Here is a 6,543-nt window from a genome sequence, read left to right on the forward strand (position 1 = left end):
TCTGGGCAGAATTCTCTGAATAAAGACCTGGCTATTGCACTGAGGCTCTGTCCGTTTCTTGAACCAAAGTCTTACAAACTTTGGGAAACGCACAGTGACACTGAAATAGTTAGTTAATAAATGATCTTAACAGATAAGAGCGTCTGCTAAATGACTAAAATGTAAATGTAAATAACACTACAAAATAGTTAATAACAAAATAGGTACCTGGACAATCTGCATTGACCCTCTTTGCACTAACTCTTTTGACTCATCACATATGCTGCTGCTACTGCTTATCATCTATGCTGTTGCCTAGTCACTTTACCCTGTACTTATCTACCTCAATTAGCTCGTACCCCTCACATCAACTCGGTACTGGTACCCCGTGTATACACCCGTGTATACAGCCAAGTTATCGTTACTCATTGTGTATTTATTCCTTGTGCTATTATTTATTTGTTTTCCTTCATTGTTAGGAAGGGCCCTGTAAGTAAGCATTTCACTGTTAGTCTACACCAGTTGTTTACCAAGCATGTGACAAATAACATTTGATTTGATTAATTTTATTTCATATCAAGGTTCTACTGTAATTATGTTGAATTCTTTAAAATAGCCTAATTTTGTTCTCAGGTCATATGTAAACCATTTGAAAGAGCTTGGGTTTGCCAAGAGGTAGGGGTGGCTGTTGATAAATCTGCTGTCTAGCTGGTTATGCCTGAGTATAACTATTGATGAGGCCAGGGAAGTTAAAAGAGCTGAGGTGCCCTCTTGTGGATAAAATGTATATCAAGAGGATGCAACGTCTCACACAGTGGAAAAAGTAGTTATGGTATGGAAGTGATTGTCCTTTCGAAATGACAAGTACAATGACCTTTGGTCAGGTAACTTTCAATCTTGATCTTAAAATATGTGTGTCTGTTTCAACTTAATTCCATACTACTGTAACTGAATTAATTAAAACATGAGAGTAAGCCATCCAGCGTTTTCATTTTCACCCTAGTAAATCATGTCTGAACATACACTACATGACCATAAGTATGTGGACACCTGCTCGTCGAACATCTCATTCCAAAATCATGGCCATTAATATGGAGTTGGTCCCCCCTTTGCTGCTATAACAGCCTCCACTCTTCTGGAAAAGCGTTCCGCTAGATGTTGGAACATTGTTGCGAGCACTTGCTTCCATTCAGCCACAAGAGCATTAGTGAGGCCGGGCACTGATGTTGGACGATTAGGCCTGGCTCGCAGTCGGCATTCCAATTCATCCCAAAGGTGTTCGATGGGGTTGAGGTCAGGGCTCTGTGCAGGCCAGTCAAGTTCTTCAACACCGATCTCGACAAACCATTTCTGTATGGACCTCGCTTTGTGCACGGGGGCATTGTAATGCTGAAACAGGAAAGGGCCTTCCCCAAACTGTTGCCACAAAGTTGGAAGCGTAGAATCGTCTAAAATGTCACTGTATGCTGTAGCATTAACATTTCCCTTCACTGGAACTAAGGGGCCTAGCCCGAACCATGAAAAACAGCCCCAGACCATTATTCCTCCTCCAGAGGCAGTTTGGAACACAGTAGTGAGTGTGGCAACCGAGGACAGACCATTTTTACGCACTACGATCATCAGTACTCAGCAGTCCCGTTCTGTGAGCTTGTGTAGCCTACCACTTAACGGCTGAGCCATTGTTGCTCCTAGATGTTTCCACTTCACAATAACAGCACTTACAGTTGCTCTAGCAGGGCAGAAATTTGACAATCTGACTTGTTGGATAGGTGGCATCCTATGACGGTGCCACGTTGAAAGTCAGGCCATTCTACTGCCAATGTTTGTCTATGGAGATTGCATGGCTGTGTGCTCGATTTTATACACCTGTCAGCAACATGTGTGGCTGAAATAGCCAAATCCACCAATTTGAAGGGGTGTCCACATAGTTTTGTATCTACTGTATAGTGTACTTTCTAAAGAAAGGAGCAGATTTGGCATATTATGAACAAACGCATGTGGTCTCTACTGAGGGGAGTTGCTGGTATTATCTCATGTTGTTCCTCCATCAACGTTGATAATTCTCTTAATGAGATTTAGCCATATGGATCTGAGAGGTCTTAAAATGATCCAAACACAGAACAGACTTCTCTACTTGTCAATCTGAGAACTGAGGGGAAATATAGCAGAAAAACCAATGTTCCAAATGTGAATAATTCGCTGACTATGAATGATTTGCTGACTCAACAAAAGTGTGTATGATCCACACACTGTACATGCACCACTAAAATGCCTATTTTCACGATATATTCCAGTGCAGTAGTACCTTGACTACAGTGCAAATAGAGTAATACTCTCAAATATTCCACATTCATTCAGCCTGATCTTACAAGACATCCTCAACTCTGCCAGCCAAAACTATGAGCCCTGGGAGAGAACTAAGTGGGATGCAAGGGAGTTGGGCTTACTGCAATATTCCTGATGGACAGCAGAGGGCATTATATCAACACACTGTCAAATGTTCAATCCAAAAATAGGTTTATAATATTGACATACTAATAACTCAGTGGTCTCCACTGTGCACTTTGAATATGTGTTTTAAATGCGATGCAGTTTTCCAGTAGGCCTACCAGTTTAACTATATTTGATTGCTCCTGGTAACTGCATGCTCCAGTTTAGTGCATGCTGTCATGACCTACCAGCTATGGATATGCCTTTTACTTGAGAGCTCTGTCCTATTTATCAGGTCTCCCTTGACAAAATGATGTTATTTTTGACCTGGTAAAATAAGCTAAAGATTGTGTGCACTGTCACTAGATAGAATTGTGTCGTTCGGTGGCAGATTGTCAAAAGAAAATAGACATATACAGTATATCATCAGCAATTCTCAATCAGATGAGATACACAGCTAACCCAAATTGAATTTCATTCATTCATAAATGTGGACACTAATTATTGTTAATATTCCAATTCTCTAGGCCCTCCATTCCCAAACCTGAAGCCCCCTGTCCCCAGCAGGAAAGACCAGGAAAAAGTGTTGGCTTAAGGTACAACTTCCTATTGAGGAAATGTAAGATAACTCAATGTCATATTTAGATTTAGAGTTACTGACATGAATAGAAGCATATTCAAGCAATCTATCAAATGTATTTTAAAAAGCCCCTTTTACATCAGCAGATGTCACAAAATGCTTATACAGATACCCAGCCTAAAACCCCAAAGAGCAAGCAATGCAGAAGTAGAAGCACAGTAGCTAGGAAGAAACCTAGAGAGGAACCAGGCTCTGAGGGGTGGCCAGTCCTCTTCTGGCTGTGCTGGTGGAGATTATTAAAGAGTACAGCCGTGTAGGCCAGATCGCTCTTCAAGACGTTTAAACATTCATAGATGACCAGCAGGGTCATATAATAATCACAGTAGTTACAGAGGGTGAAATAGTTCAGCACATCAGGAGTAAATGCCAGATGGCTCTTCATAGCTGAGCAATTAGAGGTTGAGATAACAGGTCTGGTAGAGCAAGACAGGATCAAACAGCAGGTCTGGGACAAGGTAGCACTTCCGGTGAGCCCTGAGCAGGTCAGGGTTCCATAGCCGCAGACAGAAACAGCAGAGACTGGATCAGCAACACGACCAGGTGGACAGGGGACAGGGATAGCCAGAAGTCATCAGGCCAGGTAGTCCTGGTCCTAGGGCTCAGGTCCTGCATCCTTTATTTAATTTGTGTAGACTAAGCCCTAGAGGTTTTGTAACTTCACATGATTTAGCGTACTTGTCATTAAAATAATATTGTGCCTATCTTTTAGATCTGCCAACCAGGCTCGGTGGGTGACAGGTAACCGTGTTTCACCAAGCTGTTCCAGGCCTGGAATGGCACGATGGAACTTCCAGAGGCTTGTAGACCTGAAGCAGTGTGATGTGGTCCATGTAATTATCACACACACGTATACACACTCACTCACTCAATCACTAACTCTGTTTTGTTGTCTAATTATTTTCACTTAAGAAAATGTTTCCTCTCTCTTTCAGATGTGACACACCCATTAGCTCTCACAGCTGCAGTCGTCTGCCCCTGCTACACCGGCCGCGACAGGTGATATAGGTAATTATCACATACAGTGAGGGAAAAAAGTATTTGATCCCCTGCTGATTATGTACGTTTGCCCACTGACAAAGGCATGATCAGTCTATCATTTTAATGGTAGGTTTATCTGAACAGTGAGAGACAGAATAACAACAAAAAAATCCAGAAAAACGCATGTCAAAAATGTTATGAATTGATTTGCATTTTAATGAGGGAAATAAGTATATGACCCCTCTGCAAAACATGACTTAGTACTTGCTGGCAAAACCCTTGTTGGCAATCACAGAGGTCAGACGTTTCTTGTAGTTGATTTTGTCCCACTCCTCTTTGCAGATCTTCTCCAAGTCATTAAGGTTTCGAGGCTGACGTTTGGCAACTCGAACCTTCAGCTCTCTCCACAGATTTTCTATGGAATTAAGGTCTGGAGACTGGCTAGGCCACTCCAGGACCTTAATGTGCTTCTTCTTGAGCCACTCCTTTGTTGCCTTGGCCGTGTGTTTTGGGTCATTGTCATGCTGGAATACCCATCCACGACCCATTTTCAATGCCCTGGCTGAGGGAAGGAGGTTCTCACCCAAGATTTGACGGTACATGGCCCCGTCCATCGTCCCTTTGATGCGGTGAAGTTGTCCTGTCCCCTTAGCAGAAAAACACCCCCAAAGCATAATGTTTCCACCTCCATGTTTGACAGTGGGGATGTTGTTCTTGGGGTCATAGGCAGCATTCCTCCTCCTCCAAACACGGCGAGTTGAGTTGATGCCAAAGAGCTCGATTTTGGTCTCATCTGACCACAACACTTTCACCCAGTTCTCCTCTGAATCATTCAGATGTTCATTGGCAAACTTCAGACGGGCCTGTATATGTGCTTTCTTGAGCAGGGGGACCTTGCGGGCGCTGCAGGATTTCAGTCCTTCACGGCGTAGTGTGTTACCAATTGTTTTCTTGGTGACTATGGTCCCAGCTGCCTTGAGATCATTGACAAGATCCTCCCGTGTAGTTCTGGGCTTATTCCTCACCGTTCTCATCATCATTGCAACTCCACGAGGTGAGATCTTGCATGGAGCCCCAGGCCGAGGGAGATTGACAGTTATTTTGTGTTTCTTCAATTTGCGAATAATCGCACCAACTGTTTTCACCTTCTCACCAAGCTGCTTGGCGATGGTCTTGTAGCCCATTCCAGCCTTGTGTAGGTCTACAATATTGTCCCTGACATCCTTGGAGAGCTCTTTGGTCTTGGCCATGGTGGAGAGTTTGGAATCTGATTGATTGATTGCTTCTGTGGACAGGTGTCTTTTAGACAGGTAACAAGCTGAGATTAGGAGCACTCCCTTTAAGAGTGTGCTCCTAATCTCAGCTCGTTACCTGTATAAAAGACACCTGGGAGCCAGAAATCTTTCTGATTGAGAGGGGGTCAAATACTTATTTCCCTCATCAAAATGCATATCAATTTATAAAAATTTTACATGTGTTTTTCTTGATTTTTTTGCTGTTATTCTGTCTCTCACTGTTCAAATAAACCTACCATTAAATATATAGACTGATCATTTCTTTGTCAGTGGGCAAACGTACAAAATCAGCAGGGGATCAAATACTTTTTTCCCTCACTGTATATACATATATACATATATCCATACACACACACATATAATTTTTTAAAATTATATTTCCCTTCATTACTTTCCAACCCCACCACCCCTTCCCCAATTGGAGTAAACTAGTGAACAACAACGCTTAGGCCTCTACTTCCAGCCCATACATACTATATACATTTTATGGACACAGTCAAATTCTACAATAATTATATATTTTTTGTTTTTACTCCTGAACTTCCTCCGATCGTTTTCATGATGTCCATCTGGTTTGCTTCTATATGACATATTTTTCTGTGCTCTTTCACAAAAACTCTCAACCTATAACCTATATACTTATTATGGACACAGTATGCTTTACATTAGTTATCTTGTTGTTATTAGTTGTTGTTATTAGTCCCATCCTTCAGCTCCATTCAACACCTCCCATCCATCTCTTCTATTTGCCATATATTTTTCAACTGTACTGTGATGTTTTACAAAAGTTCTGAACCTTTCTATTCTCATTGTTTCTACTGATCGTAAATTGAAAATAAACATTTTTGCTAAAAGTATTATTATATTATTGATCGATTGACTATGACTTTTCAGATCACCCAGTAGTGCTATCTGCAGGGTTAGCTCCAGGTAAATATTGCAATCCTTTAGCCATTCTTGGACCTGTGTCTAAAAACAAGCTACAAATGGACAGTACCAAAACAAATGATCTAATGATTCTGTCTCTTCGCAGCAAAATCTGCAGAGCTGGGAAGATTGTATCCCCCATATAAATAACATTATATTGGTAGCAAGAATTGTATATAATAATTTAAATTGAAAAATTATAAGTTTTGAATCCGGCGTCGTTTTGCGTATCAATTCATAAACACTATGCCATGGAATCAGTACGTCAATAATCTCTTCCCAACTATTTTGCAA

This window comes from Coregonus clupeaformis, chromosome 10, assembly GCF_020615455.1.
Source record: "Coregonus clupeaformis isolate EN_2021a chromosome 10, ASM2061545v1, whole genome shotgun sequence".
In the NCBI taxonomy this organism is placed as follows: domain Eukaryota; kingdom Metazoa; phylum Chordata; class Actinopteri; order Salmoniformes; family Salmonidae; genus Coregonus; species Coregonus clupeaformis.